The sequence below is a fragment of the Zalophus californianus genome, chromosome 11 (assembly GCF_009762305.2).
Source record: "Zalophus californianus isolate mZalCal1 chromosome 11, mZalCal1.pri.v2, whole genome shotgun sequence".
NCBI lineage: Eukaryota > Metazoa > Chordata > Mammalia > Carnivora > Otariidae > Zalophus > Zalophus californianus.
In genome coordinates this window covers 6,921,032-6,937,154 of record NC_045605.1, presented here as the reverse complement: position 1 = coordinate 6,937,154, position 16,123 = coordinate 6,921,032, and the positions used below count along the sequence as shown (strand labels likewise).

At 39.3% G+C, this 16,123-nt stretch overlaps 1 long non-coding RNA gene across 2 annotated transcripts in view; it reads left to right on the top strand.

The window, feature by feature from the left end:
* The first annotated feature begins 1,200 nt into the window (after positions 1–1,200).
* Positions 1,201–16,123, top strand: part of LOC113915348 — a 56,818-nt gene continuing 41,895 nt past the window's right edge. The window contains exons 1-2 of one of the 2 annotated variants that reach the window (XR_003517627.2): positions 1,201–1,296; positions 4,799–4,903. This is a non-coding gene — a long non-coding RNA (uncharacterized LOC113915348). Of the gene's footprint in view, positions 1,297–4,790; positions 4,904–16,123 lie in introns of both variants that reach the window. The other variant, XR_003517628.2, reaches the window with a different exon arrangement.

The following is a 16,123-nucleotide window of genomic DNA, read 5'->3' as shown; positions in this document are numbered from 1 at the left end:
AGGCTGCCTGGGCTTCTACCTGCTGTCCAGTCTCTGGTTTCAGCCGCCCATGAGGCCTGTTACACTCCCTCCTCCAAAAGAGACCCTGTTTCTTAGCAATTGGTGCCTTATTTATATTAAAGTAAATTTGAACGGATTTCTCTTACTTGTGACCAAGCAATTCCTGACCAAGGTGACTACAATCTCATTTGGCCAACTTTGGCCCATGAAAGTTATTTCTGCTTCCCTGTTCTCCTCTTCACACAGAGAGAGCAGCTCCTCAGCCCAAACCACACAGGTGACTCCCGGTCAGCTACCGCTCACTAGCAGACGGTTCTCAGCAAATGGGTTTTTCATTAGAATGTTCCATTGCTCTAAAGGGCAGTCACACTTAGCTGGTCAATTTTAATCAAATCCTTTGCCCACAAAGTCAGAAAGGTACAGGCTTAAATTTGTCCCATGAAAATTGCTCTCTGCTGATAAAAGGTATTTTATTTAAAGTGTTAACAGTGTATATTTAGCGCAAATCTATTTCATTTACAAGAAGCTAAGAAGAACTCTGACTATCAAATCCCTCTGTAGTAATTTCAACCCATTAAATCAGAACAATTTACCTTTCATCCACTGCAGTCGTGAATGCAGTAATGAGGTGGGAAACAATAAAGACACCGAATCATTTAATTTAAAAGAAAAAGTGAGCCACAATTCTAATTAAATCTTCTCATGTTCCTAATACAGTAATTTACCTTCTATCTTTTCTTTCGTAGATTTTAAATGAAATTTCTGTGCAAAATAAGCCAATGAATTAGATTTCCATGCAAGATCTCAATACACTGAGGATGTTTCTAATGATAATGTCCTTCATATTAATCCCGAGGAACATCTGTTGTTTAGCTCACACATTGGAAATTCCAAGTTTTCAAGGGGCCAGCAGTACATAATCAAGTACAGTGACCCATGCTCAACACATTAATAACTGCATAAGTATATTTTCATTAAGAACGGCCCATGTTTTTCATTTTCAGTGTAGTTTTGATGACCAGCACACAGCACCCCCAAAATACTATCACGTTTCCAAAGCATATATAATCCCAAGTCCACTGTTAGGTCCAGCATGGGAGAGACCTGGGAATTTGGTTGGAGTCCAAGGTACTCCAAGATTCATTGTTTCCTCCGAGGGTTCTAGAACTTCTGAGAGTCAGGGATTCTTTGAAGTGGCCCAGGAGATATAACTGGATTTTGCAATTCTAGATCCCTCAAAAGCAAAGACTCTCAGAAGGACCAGAAGAAAGGACTAAAAATTCTTGGACAACCCTGGTATGTTCAAAATACCTTATAGTGCAATCAGAAATTTAAGAATACTTATAAAAATTATGATAACTCAGATTTGTATTGGTATTCTGGAGTTTATAAAGCACTTTTACATATATTATCTCAGTTGTTCTCAAGAACTATGCCCATTAACACTCATCATTATGTTCATTTTAAAGATGAGCAAACTAGGACTCAGGGAGTCCTACCAAAGTGATTTGCCACCAGTCCCAGAGCTAGTAAGAAGCAGAGTCAGGGCCAAAATCTAGATATTCCAACTCCTAGATGTATGTTTTCTGCCACTATATTTAACATCCATTTATTTAAATCTATTGTTCCTTAAGTTATTATAATTCAACTTTTTCAAAGATAGAACAACATGACTGGTCACTAAATTCTAAACATTAAAATTCATAACCAGCTTGCTGAAAAATGCTCATACAGTGTGTGGCACAATAGAAATTAGTCAGAACAATGCAACTCTGAGTAACTAACTGCAGGGGCTTCTCATGCCCTCTTCCTCTCCCCCACCCCACCCAGACATAAAAGGACAGCACAGTACCCCTTCTTTGAGCCACGGGGTCAAAACACATGTAAGGTTCTCTTGGGTTCTGTTATTTTTTTTTCCTCACATTTTCTTTCTGGTCCCTCAAAAATGTAAATGAAAGAGGCCCTTACCATGTAAATAAAATATCAGGCTCCTGTTGCCCACTGGGTGTGTATGAAGAAAACACTGTCCCTATGTTCGGCAATGTCTGTCTGGAATAGCTCTTTTTGAGGAACTTGATTAACCTTGCTTAACCCCAGTTTTATTTACGTGTAAAAAGGGAATGACCATCCCCAACCCACATGGTTGTGCTGAGATTTAAGAAGGGACTGTACAGGAAGGTGCCCAGCCTAGAAATTGTCAGCCCTCTTTCTCCCTCTCCTCTCTAGAAATGACATAAGCCCTAAGGAAGCACAGAATTCATTCTATCCCTCTTAGATGTCTGCATGATGCTTGGAAACACATAAGGAATGAAACAGAGCTTTTGGGCATTAATTCCTTATTTGAGCTGCTGATCGCAGCGGAAAGCAATCAATAGTGTTGACTTCAGCATTTACCAGCTCAATTAGCAGCTTTTTCTTATAATGTCTGTTCTTCACGGAAAATTGCCATATAAACTGATACACAGGCCACTTACGCATTGGCAGAGCATTCTCCCAGGTTGAAATGAGCTCAAGACACAATACTGGGCCCCTGCTGGGACCATAAGAACTAAGGTCTAGTTCCAGCCCTGTTTTACTGGCTTTGTGATCTCAGCTATGTCTTTGGAGTTCAAGTTACCAATTAATAAAAGGTGCACATTAAATTAAACCCTCTTCAAAGTTGCTTTTACCCCTATATTTTGTGATTCTTCCAAGAATAATCCTTAAATGTGTAGACTTAATATGATCAAAATTTCATAGTTTGGTCACCAAATTATTGTTTTTAAAGTTGGCATTAAGCTGACAGTGTTCTTCTAAGAGTGAAATCAACCAGGGATATTACTGTTGAATCTTGATTTTGGTTGTCAGCTTTGAGGCTCATGATTTTACAATTTGGTTTATTTTAAGTCAAACTATTCTGATTGCTACTTTGGTTAAATTAAGGGAAAAAAATTCTTCTGAAAGAATACAATCTCTTAGAACATTTGGTCTTTTACAGAGGAAGGATAATGATGTAGATACCCAGAATTTGGTCTGTCCCTACACTGGGCATATAGTTTTATTCTTCAAATAAGGATAATGGGGTTATACAGGTACAATATTTTTATCCCCTTACAACAAAACAAACAAAAAATACTGTATTCCTTAACTTTAGCTCCACTTCTCTGATCACTTTAAAGTAAACTCATTTAAAAGTTGTCTACATTTGCTATATCCAATTTCTCTGTCCTCATTCCCTCTTAAATTCAGTCTCGTCAGGCTTTCTTCCCATCACCCTACACTGATAAGTGTTCCATCAAGTCACCAACGATTACCATGTTGCTAAGGGCAATGACTGATTCTCCCTTCTCATTCATCTTGATCTACTGAAATACTGGGTACAATATTGGATACACTCCTTCTGTTAACTTCCTTCACTTGGCTTCCAGCACACCACACATTACCACCTTTCTTTCTACCTTAATGGCCACTCTTTCTTAGACTTCTTGCTGGTTCTTTCTCATCTTCACAGCCTCTAAATACATCCTGTCTTATGACTTCAGATATCATCTACGTGCCAATGACTCAAAAATTTCTATCTGTAGCATGGATTTTCCCCCTAACTTCTCGTTTCATATATCCAGTTGCCACTCAACATTTCTACTTAAACGTCCAGTAAATATTTCATAGACAATATGTCCAAAACTTGACTTAGTGCGGAGCTTGCTTCTCCTGTAGCCTTCCTCATCTCAGTTAACAGCAAACAGCTCAGATCAAAAGCACTTTTACCTTTCTTTTTGTCTCTTACAGTATATCTCATCCATCAGCAAATCCTGTTGACTTTATCTTCAAATTATTAAGACTCTAACCTATTCTCATTATATATATGACTGCTACCAAGCCACATCATTTCTTACCTGGCTTACTGGACCATCATGGACCAAGCCACATCATTTCTTACCTGGCTTACTGGACCATCATGGACCAAGCCACATCATTTCTTACCTGGCTTACTGGACCATCATGGACCAAGCCACATCATTTCTTACCTGGATTACTGAGAAACATCTCCTAACTATTCTCTCTAATCCTGCCCCTGCTCTCTGAGAGAATATATTCAATACAGCAGCTTAGGTTATTCCACGGAAACAAGACAGATCACGCTTTAAAGTTCCAATGTCTCCCCCATGTTACTCAGAGTTAAAGCCAACTTACTTCACAGTCTGTCCCTTAGTCATCTCGCTAACCTCATATTCTTCCCCTCACTTATTCTATTCCTGCCACAACGGTCTCTTTGATGTTCTTTAATGGAGCAGGCATAGTCCCACCCCAGGGCATTTGCACATACTGTTTATTCAGCCTAGAATTCTCTTCTCCCACACATTTACATAGCTTGGGCCCTCATCTCTTTCACATTTTGGTTTGATTGCCCCCTTCTGAGTGAGACCTTTTCAAATGAGTCTATTTAAAATTGCAACTTGCTTACCCCACCCTACCCAATACTCTCTACCCCCCTTCCCTACTTTATTTTTCTCCATAACACTTTCTTTTCCTAACGTACTATATAATTTACTTATTTATTTGCTTGCTATTGATTTCCTCCCACTAGAATATAAGCTTCAGGAGGGTAATAATTTTTCCTATTTTATTCATTTCTAGAATCTCAACTCCTGTAATGGTACCTGGCACAGGGTACCACATTATGAATAAAATATGTTATGTTGAGATTTTGAGTGATGTTGTGATTTTGCCTACTCCTGTACAAGGAGGCATATCTCCACGCCATTTCTGTGGAAGTCTCAAATGCAGAGCATTCTGTTTTTCTTTGTGAGCTTTTTAGAAACCCATGGAGTGGCAGAGATGAGGAACCTCTTTGGAACAAGCAGGCCGCAATGATCTTAACACAATTCCGGGTCATCTCACAGTCAACTTCTCCAAATAACAGGTAATTTATATCTTTAAATTAGATCATGTCATTACCTTCTACTCCAGTTGTTGAAGGTCAAAATCTCCCATTCTGTTTTAGCTCCAGGCACTTTAAACTAGTGGTCTTGTTATGCCTTGGGACATATTTGCTGCCAATAGCAGAAAAAAAAAAAAAAACAACAGACATAAGTAAGCTTGTCCCACTTACTCATTTTTTAGCACTTGCTTCAAACCCCACCTCTTCTCTAGAGTTTTTCTTGAACCCACCTCTGCCCTCTTAATAACTTAGGAATCTTTCCCTCATTTCTGCCATCCTAATATTATTCCTATTATAGCACTTGAAATATATATAATGTCAACGTACATATTTGTTTTTAAGTCTGTCTCTTCCATTAGAATGCAAGTCCCTCAGTTCAGACCTTGTCTTCATAACCCTAGAAACTAGATAGGGCCTGGTATACAGAAAACGCTCAAAAAATATTGGTCAAATGAATGAATACAGGTGAACAATCAGTGACCAAATGATGGTGGCTTGCCAAGGTCACACCCACAAAAAGTTTACCTGGAGATATTGTAGTAAGCATTATAATCATTATCACTATTATTATCCCAGTCTTCATCATCAAAGAACTCTGTACGGTGCTAGGCTAGGGTCCCTCTGCATAAGGACATTAACAGTCACACGGAAGAAATAGGCATGCACATAAAAAGGAAACTAACAATAAAAAGGAGCACAGGATAAATGTTCAGGGAGTTGGACAGACAAAAGAGCAGTCAAGGGTGATCAAGAAGATATGAGCATTGAACTTTGTTTTGAAAGACGGAATGACTGAGATGTTTGTACAGAAGAGGGAGTTCATCCCAGGCAGCTCTGACCAGAGCAGATCCTGAGAGACACAGACTGCGCATCTCCACTCTTCGGTGAGGCGTGTTAAAAAGGAAGTCACTGAAAAATGGGATGTTTTCATCAGACTCAAATTCTTCACTTTCAAAGAACGTGAATTCTTGATTTAGACAAAATAAGTGAGATGTCATGGGAAAATACAGAATCAAAAGAACTAGAGTTCTAGTTCAACGTCTTCCTCATTTGAGATTTTGAGCTTGAGAATCCTCCTCCATTTCTTGAAGAACCACTTCTTTGTGGAATGGAAAGTAGATGTGCCTTTGCAGGTCATATAAATGTGTACGGTAAATAAAGCAGATGAGGAAGTGAATTCTTTAAAAATGGTAAGTGCAATATATCTCTAGAGACTTTTTTGAAGATTAGGATTTACCCTGATTACAGAGTCAGGGTATTTGTTAGCCATGATGAGCTGCCTCCCTTCCTACAAATTCCATGACTTCTTAGCCTTATAGGACACATGCTATAACAAAATGGGTACTTCTACAATGCTGCTGGGATGACAGAAACCATGGCTAAGATTCACAGAGTACTCACTGCACGCTGGGCGTATTTCTCAGCTAGCCACTTCCTTTAATCCTTGCAGACTTATTATTATCCCTGTTTCACAGATAAGGACACTGAGGCTCATGTGGTATAAGCCTGTCATACTGTCCCCAAAGCCATCCTCCTAACCATCATGCTTAACGGCTCCGAAAAGACCCTAAACAAGTAAATTAAAGTCATGATTCCTAATAAAAGCTGTAGGGTCTTTACTTTGATATCAAAAACCTGGCAAAGAAGAAATAACTCTTCTGCTGGTTTAAACTCCTACAAGAGATACAATAACAAGAACAGAAAGTTCTTTTTGGACAGCAGAGAGAGTTTTAAAATAGAGGTAAAATCAGAACCCGAAGAGAGGTTGCATGTCGTGGAGCCTACTACTTTGCCATCCAACATATGAACTTAGCACTACTTTGGGTGAGAAAGTATAATCAGATATTCACGTTCAGCCTATGCAAGGGGGAAAAAAAAAACAACCAAAAAGGACAAAGTGGCAATAGGGAATAATTCCAGAAATTTTGCTTTAATAAAATAAGCTTCCTAATGTTATCAGTAGGAAATGCAGAGTTCATGTGTAAAGAATGTTAACAACTCAGAAGAATTTAGCAGGTTGTTCTCTGGTGTCAAGTGTGCTGTTGGGCATGCAGTTTAAATAATTCAAAGATTCCTCAAAATCATGAACAAATGATATGTCATGGATGCCCCCCACTCTGCCCCAAAATGGAAAACGAATCTCTAAAGATGGTAGAGACTAATCTCTTTCCTTAGGGCAAGGCACTCTTTATACTAGTCAATTATGCTTGTTTCTTCCATGAGAGACCATAAGCAGGTCTTTGAAGGAAGACAGGATTCCACTCACTTGTGTTTGTAATCTCAGTATCTAGCACCTAGCCTGATACAGCCAAGTTTCAGTGGACGTTTGATAAATACAAGACTGGCAGACACAGAGAAAAAGACAGAGAAAGAAATTTATTTATTTTTTAAAAGATTTTATTTATTTATTTGAGATAGAGAGAGAGAGAGAGAGAGCAAGAGGACAGTGGGAGAGGGAGAAGCAGGCTCCCCGCCGAGCAGGGAGCCCAGTGTGGGGTTCTAGCCCAGGACCCCAGGATCATGACCTGTCGAAGGCAGATACTTAACTGACTGAGCCACCCGGGCGCCCCAGGAAATATATTTTTGACAATGAAATCAACTTCCATCTTCTAGCTGATAATGTCTCATCAAAACTGAGTATCAAACCACTCACTCTCATTTGGTCTCTAAATTTAGGGCGAGTTCTTTTAGACTTAACTCTATTATTTTCTAATTGACTGTTAAGAATTGTAGTTTTATTGCAACTCATAGGCTTCTAGCAAATAAATTAAAACTATAACATAATAAAGTTTGAGTCTACAGAGTTGTTTTCAAAACATTTCTGGAATCTGCTAGATGAGAAAAGAGGTTTTATTTTTGTTTTTAAACACAGCAAACCCTTGTATCAGTCAGGGTCTCACCAGAGGGTAGGGAGACTGGTATTATATATATATTAAGAGATTTATTGCTTGAAACATACAGTTGACCTTTGAACAACCCAGGGGTTAGGGACACTGACCCTTTGTGCCCTTGAAAATTCACATATAACTTTGAAATCCCCCCAAAACTTAACTACTAAGAGTCTACTGTTGACCAGAAGCCTTACTGATAACACCAACAGTTGATTAACATATATTTTGTATATGTATTGTTACAATATTTATATAATAAAATAAGCTAAAAAGAAAATATTATTAAGAAAATTGTAAGGAAGAAAAATACATTTGCAGTACTGCACTGTATTTATAAAACAAAAACAAAAAAACAAAAACACTGCATACAAAGGGACCTATCCATTTCAAGCCAGTGTTGTTCAAGGGTCAACTGTATATATTAAGATATAGATTAAGATATTTATTGCATGGAAGTAGGTTATGCAACTAGGGCTTGCCAGGCAAATCCAAAATCTATGGGGGAGACCACCAAAAAGAATAGTCTGGAAATCTCAGGCATAAACATGAATCTGTATGAACTGAAACTGCAATCAACAGGTGGAATTTCTGCTTTCTTTAAAAAAATGTTTTCATTTGAGTACAGTTAACACACAAAGTTACATTAGTTTCCAGTGAACAACACACAGAGATTTCACTTCTCTGTATTACGCTGTGCTCACCATAACTGTAGCTGCTACTTGAGGCCATTCAACACTGTTACCTACAGGCTCACTGCCTATCATTCCCATGCCCTGCCTTTTATTCCTGTGACCTATTCATTCTGTAACTGGAAGCCTGTATCTCCCGGTCCCCTTCACCCATTTTGCCCACACCCCACCCATAGACTTTCTTCTTTTTCAGGGAAGCCTCAGTTCTGCCCTTGAGGTCTTTCAACTGCTTCAATCAGGTCCACCCAGATTATTTAGGATAATCTCCTTACTTAGAGTCTCCTGGTTATTATGTTAATCATTTCTACAAAATGCCTTCAGAGCAACACCTGGATTATTAGTGTTTAAATGAGTAAGTGGGGACTGTAGCCTTGCCGAGCTGCCACATAAAACTGCCCATTAAAATCCCTTTTCCAAAGTCAGATGATCCTGCCTGGAGTTTTGAGGTTATCCTATCAGCTGAACTCTCTAGCAAAACACCCCCTTACCCTGAGAGATGCCTCTGACTTTGACCCTCCCCATCTCGTGGACATAGATGGCTCCAGCTTAGCAAATGTGCAATCTCCCTAGCATTTTCTCTCAAGCTGAATTCTACAGATAGTTTAAGGGCCAATGTTATATCTTAGAGTATTCTAGTTCTTCCACTGAGTTTAAACCGGCAAGTACCTCCAGAGGCCAACTTTAGAGGTTGTTTTTTATTTTTAATTAAGCCTTTAAGTGTTAGGTTCATTGTAGCTTTGCATGCGATTGTAAGTAATACTGAGATATCTTCATACTCTTCACCCATTTTCCCCCAATGGGAACATCTGCAAAATGATGGCACAATATCACAATGGGGATACTGACATTGATAAAATCAAGATATGGAGCATTTCCAACCTCACAAGGATACTATTTGTTTCTTTTAGAGTCATACCTCCCACCCTCCAATACCTCCCTTCTGCATTCTTCACCTTCACCAATCACTAACCTATTTCCCATTTCTAGAATTCTGTCACTGCAATAATGTCACAGAAATGGAATTATACAGTAGGTAAGCTTTGAGGATTGGCTGTTTTTCACTAGGCATAATTTTCTGGCATTTCATCTAGGTGGCTGATTATATCGAGAGTGTATGCCATTTTATTGCTAGTAGTGTTCCATGGTATGAATGTACCATAGTGAATGGACTAACCATTCACCCATGGGAAGACTAGCTGGGTTATTTCTAGTTTTGACTATTAGAATTAAACCATTACGAGGACTCATGTACAGTTTTTGTTTTTTGTTTTGTTTTGTTTTTTAATGAACCTAAGGTTTCATTTCTGTGGGATGAATGACCAAGAGTACAATCGCAGGATTATGTGGTAGTTGCATATATAGGTTCTTTTTCTTTCTTTTATTTATTTTAGAGATGTAATTCATGTACAATTAAAGTCACCTTTCAAAGTGTACATTTTTTAGTATATTCACAAGATGTTACAACCATCACCACTATAAAATTTATCACTAAATCCCAGAACGTTTTCATCCCTTTTTTTAATTTTATTATGTTATCTTAATCACCATACATTACATCATTAGTTTTTGATGTAGTGTTCCATGATTCATTGTTTGTGTATAACACCCAGTGCTCCATTCAATACATGCCCTCTTTAATACCCATCACCGGTCTAACCCAACCCGCTGCCCCCTCCCCTCTAGAACCCTCAGTTTGTTTCTCAGAGTCCATAGTCTCTCATGGTTCATCTCCCCCTCTGATTCCCCCCTTCATTTTTCCCTTCCTACTATCTTCTTCTTTTTTTAACATATAATGTATGATTTGTTTCAGAGGTACAGGTCTGTGATTCAACAGTCTTACACAATTCACAGCGCTCACCATAGCACATACCCTCCCCAGGGTCTATCACCCAGCCACCCCATCCCTCCCCCGCCACCACTCCAGCAACCCTCTCTTTGTTTCCTGAGATTAAGAATTCCTCATATCAGTTGAGATCATATGATAGATGTCTTTCTCTGGTTGACTTATTTCGCTCAGCATAATACCCTCCAGTTCCATCCACGTCATTGCAAATGGCAAGTGTTCATTCCTTTTGATGGCTGCATAATATTCCATTGTATATATATACCACATCTTCTTTATCCATTCATCTGTCGATGGACATCTTGGCTCTTTCCATAGTTAGGCTATTGTGGACATTGCTGCTATAAACATTGGGGTGCACGTACCCCTTTAGATCCCTACATTTCTATCTTTGGGGTAAATACCCAGTAGTGCAAGTGGAGGGTCATATGGTAACTCTATTTTCAACTTTTTGAGGAACCTCCATACTGTTTTCCAGAGTAGCTGCACCAGACTTTATGTGAAAAACCCAAAAGACTCCTCCCCAAAACTGCTAGAACTCATACAGGAATTCAGTCAGGTGGCAGGATACAAAATCAATGCACAGAAATCAGTGGCCATTCCTATACACCAACAACAAGACAGAAGAAAGAGAAATTAAGGAGTCGATCCCATTTACAATTGCACCCAAAACCATAAGATACCTAGGAATAAATCTAACCAAAGAGGTAGAGAATCTGTACTCAGAAAACTATAAAATACTCATGAAAGAAATTGAGGAAGATGTAAAGAAATGGAAAAACGTTCCATGCTCGTGGATTGGAAGAACAAATATTGTGAAGATGTCAATGCTACCTAGAGCAATCTACACATTCAATGCAATCCCTGTCAAAATACCATCCACTTTTTTCAATGAAATGGAACAAATAATCCTAAAATTTGTATGGAACCAGAAAAGACCCCGAATAGCTGGAGGAATGTTGAAAAAGAAAAGCAAAGCTGGCGGCATCACAATTCCGGACTTCAAGCTCTATTACAAAACTGTTATCATCAAGACAGTATGGTACTGTCTCCCTCTGACCCTCTTCCCTCTCGTGCTCTCTATCTCTCATTCTCTCTCTCTCTCAAATAAATAAATAAAATCTTTAAAAAAAAAAAGACAGTATGGTACTGGCACAAAAACAGACACATAGATCAATGGAACAGAATAGAGAGCCCACAAATGGACCCTCAACTCTATGGTCAACTCATCTTGGACAAAGCAGGAAAGAATGTCCAATGGAAAAAAGGCAGTTTCTTCAACAAATGGTGTTGGGAAAATTGGACAGCCACATGCAGAAGAATGAAACTGGACCATTTCCTTACACCACACACAAAAATAGACTCAAAATGGTTGAAAGACCTAAATGGGAGACAGGAGTCCATTTTCATCCCTTCTGAAAGAAACCCCATAACCATTGGTAGTCACTCTCCATATTTCCCTCCCCATTCCCTGACAACCACTAAGCTCTTTCCTGTCTCTATGGATTTTCCTATTCTGGATAGCTCACATAACACGTGACCTTTGTGTCTTGCTTTTTTGAATTAGCATTATGTTTTTTAAGCTTAATCCATGTTGTATCATGTATCTGCATTCCATTCCTTTTCACAGCTGAATGATGTTCCATCTTTTTTTTTTTTTTAAGATTTTATTTATTTTAGGATGAGAGAGAGAGAGTGTGCAAAAAGTGGGGGGAGCTGGCACAAGGAGCAGAGGGAGAGGGAGAAGCAGACTCCCCAAGGAGCAGGGAGCCCAATGACAGGGGCTCGATCCCAGGACCCTGAGATCATGACCTGAACTGAAGGCAGAAGCTTAACCGACTGAGCCACCCGGGCGCCCCTGAATGATGTTCCATTTTATAAACATACAGCATTTTGTTTACCCATTGTCAGTTGATGAACCTTTAGACTGTCCTTACTTTTTGGTTATTATGAATAATGCCTCTATTAACATTCATGTATCCTTTTTTTGTGTGAACTTATGTTTTGATTCCTTTGGACAGATTCCTAGGAATGGAATTGCTAAGTTGTATGGCAAGTCTAAGATCAACTTTTTGGGGAACTATTTTCTAAAGTGAAGTAACATTTAATCTTGTGGGGTCTTTGTTTGATCTCTCCTCCCCTTCTTACAAGTCATTTTCCTAAAAGTTCTAAGTTTTACATTTTACATTTTACACTTACATCCATGATCCATTTTGAGCTAGTTTTTTGTATAAGGTATAAGACTTAGTTCAAGGTTCATTTCTTTGCCTATGGATGTTCAATTGCTCCAGCATCATTTCTTGAAAAGGCTAGCTTTTCTCCATTTAAGTGTTGAAAGCAAAAGTAATAGTCCCAATCCCCATCACTTAAGCAAGAGAATATATTTTTGACTTTTAACCAAAAGGACAAACAATTAAAACAGCAACACCAACTGAGCATGGGATATGACCATCACCCTGGTGAATTCTTGGGGTTCCTCTGTGCATTCCTAGTACTTTCTGTGCTGCATGGATTTTTTGGATCCCACCATAGGCCTTATGATTGGGAAGAACTCCAGAGGCTGGTGCTCTGTGAGTGAAATCTGGAGCTCTTGGCTCTGACACTGGCAACCAGATGATACTTCCTTAGGGTCTGCTGTATGGCATCAGTAGAACTAGAAGGCTGTCCCTCAAAGTAGCTTCTGGCCACAATCTAAGGACATAATATAGTTGCTGCTGAAATCACTAGACAGTGAGGAGGAATTGAAGTAAACTACTGATTGATCTTTAAGGAGTAGGAAAAGGAAAGAATCAGCAGCCTCCATTGCAACATTGGTTTGTGACACAAGTGGCATTTGAAATAACAGGGGGCGGAGGTCCCAAAGGGTGCCCAGAGAACAGAACAATCTAAGGAATTCAACACTTTTACTTTTCTTTAAGATATCTCATTCTTTTCAAGTTTGTAACCAGGATGATCTCCCTGGCTGTACAGATGGGTGTGTCTTAGCACTTAAAATGGCAAATATCAAGCACGAGTATGTGTGTGCATATGTGTATGAAGTGATTGGGTAATGCACTAAAAGCCAAAGGATGCTGGCCATAAAGCAGTCATTAGCAGTAAAAGAGAAATCAGATTCAAGAAATACTGTGCCAACAGAAACAATTGATTGTCAGTGTGAGGTGAAGGAAAAAAAAAACAAATACAAATCAGAATTGGCATTTGGCTAAATGTTTAGATGGTGATGCTATTTTAATGAAATGGGGAATATAAGAGAAGGAGATATTTGGGGGATTAGGTGATGAGTTTGGTTTGGGATACGTTAAGGGAAAAAAGGGGGAGAAATTAAAAGGAGATATATAATGGGGGATTTAAATTAAAGGGTCTTCAGCTGTGTTGTCAAATACAGTAGGCACTAGCCACATGTGGCTACTGACATTGTGATCTGCCCAAATTAAATAAAACTTAAAATTCGGGGCACCTGGATGGCTCAGTTGGTTAAGTATCCGACTCTTGATTTAGGCTCAGGTCATAATCTCAGGGTTGTGAGATCGAGCCCTGAGTCAGGCTTCACCCTGAGTGTGAAGCCTGCTAAAGAGTCTCTCTGCCCCTCCCCCCACCTGCTCACGTGCACGCTCTGTCTCTCTCTTTCTCAAAAAAACCCAAAACTTAATATTCAATTCATCACACTAGCCACATTTTAGATATTCAATAGCCACATGAGGCTAGTGGCTACTGCATCACCTGGCGCAGAAAAATCTCCCATCATTGCAGAAACTACTATCAGGTACCACTGGTCTTGAACTCAGGAGAGAGAGAGAGAGCAGAGATACAGATTTGGGAGTTATCTGAGCATTTGAAAGGCAGATGAATTCATTAATGAGGATGAAGGATCCCAGAAAGAATTTGTAAATAGGAAAAGGCCTGGAACAGAAATCTGAGAAACCACGGCATGAAGGCATAGAGAAATAGGATTTCACAAAAATGACTGAGAAGCAAGGGATCTGAGAGGGAGAAGAACCAGAAAACAAGTGGATCCCTAGCACATGATGTAAGAGACTTCTGGGAAAGGGACCAGATGCTTGTGGGGCCTGAGGGGAGAAGAGGAAGAAGTCAGTGGGTTTGGCAGTTGGGAGATCAGCAATGACCTTTCCAGAGTATTTTCAATGGTAAGGCGGAGCCCACACCAATTGGATGAAGGCGAGAAAAATGGCAAGGGAATAATACACAGAGTTCGTGTTCTCTTTTACAAAGTTTGCCGTAGAAGGGGAGTGGTGTCACAGAGTGCAATAACTTGAGAGAAAAGCAGATAAAGTGAGAAATTTTTCTTCAGGAAGGAGCAGCTTATATATATTTCTAGATTGACGAGAAAAAGCAGTGGAAAGGAAAAAGTTAAGAATATTGAAGAGATGGGATAAATGATGGATGAATGCCTGCAGGATGTGATAGAAATGTGGATCAAACTCGCGGCTGGAAGGGAGAGGACCAGTTCTCTCTGAGGTCAGAGACATTCAGGTTTGAAGGAGCAGGGAAAGAAGTCCATCACTGAGATGACTGAGATTTCTATGGCATGTCCTGCATACCCAAGCCCTATGACTGAAATTTGTACAGGGCTGACAAAATGCCTTTGGTCGTCCATTTAAGAAAGATCTAAGAGTTCAGCCGGGAGCCATCAGCTCTCTAACAATGGGCATAAATTTTGAGGACATCTCATTAACACCTGAAAGCCACTGATCTGTCTGTCCACCAACAAAGACATGACCTAACATTCTAGGGCTTCTGCTATCAAGGATTTAAGGAGCACAGACCAGGACAAAAATGATATCTCCACACTTTCAAAAAAAGGAAAAAAAAAAAACTTAAGTGAAACCAAACAATCAGAGATACAAGGGAACCAGGCATGTGGATTGTGGCTGTCCAGAGAGCCTCCAGAGGCAACAGCTGCTTGATTACAAATGATGAGCATAACTAGCTCTTCTTAATGTGCAGAGAAGTTAAATAAGGAAACAAAATCACAAAATTGCCCATGAGAAATTAGTCAGGCAGGAACTGCTAACCTCCTCAGCCACTAATTCAAAGTTCATTCTGGAAGTCCAGATCATTACCTTCTTCACTGCCAGAAATTTGGTTTCCTCCCACGTCACTCAACTGACAGTACAGTTCCAAAGGTCACCAGTGAACTGCCAATGGTCAAGTTCGGTAGCCTTTTCTCATTGCTCATTTTTCTCAAATGTTTTTGCAACTCTAGACACCATTAAATGCCTGTCTTTTGTTTTGCTTTGAAATCTGTCTGTTGGTTGCTGTTAGGTTCTGCAACTCTGTATCTGACAGTTCAGTTTTTCCTCTTTTCTTGTAATTGTTGACTTCTCCAAGACCTGAGATATCCTTCTGTCTTTCCCTCAAACTCATGTCCAAAGTAAAGGAAGGGGTGGGGCAGGGAGTTGACAGGGCTAGCTTAATGATGGTGGGTTCCTGGAACAAAGATGGAACTGAACTAAAACGGCAGTCAGGAGGAATAGCAATAGGGGAACCAGGTAGACAATATGACAAAGTGTATTATGATGAGGTTATTTTTTTTTTTTTTGGCTAGTTTCTGAAGGCTAGTTTCTCTGGCAACCATTCAACTCTCTCATTGTAGCATAAAAACAGCCACAAGTGTATGTAAAAAAATGAACTTGGCTATATTTCAATAAAACTTTGTTTATAAAGACAGCCATCATCTCATGCAATGAACTTTTTTTTATTATGTTATGTTAATTACCATACATTACATCATTAGTTTTTGATGTAGTGTTCCATGATT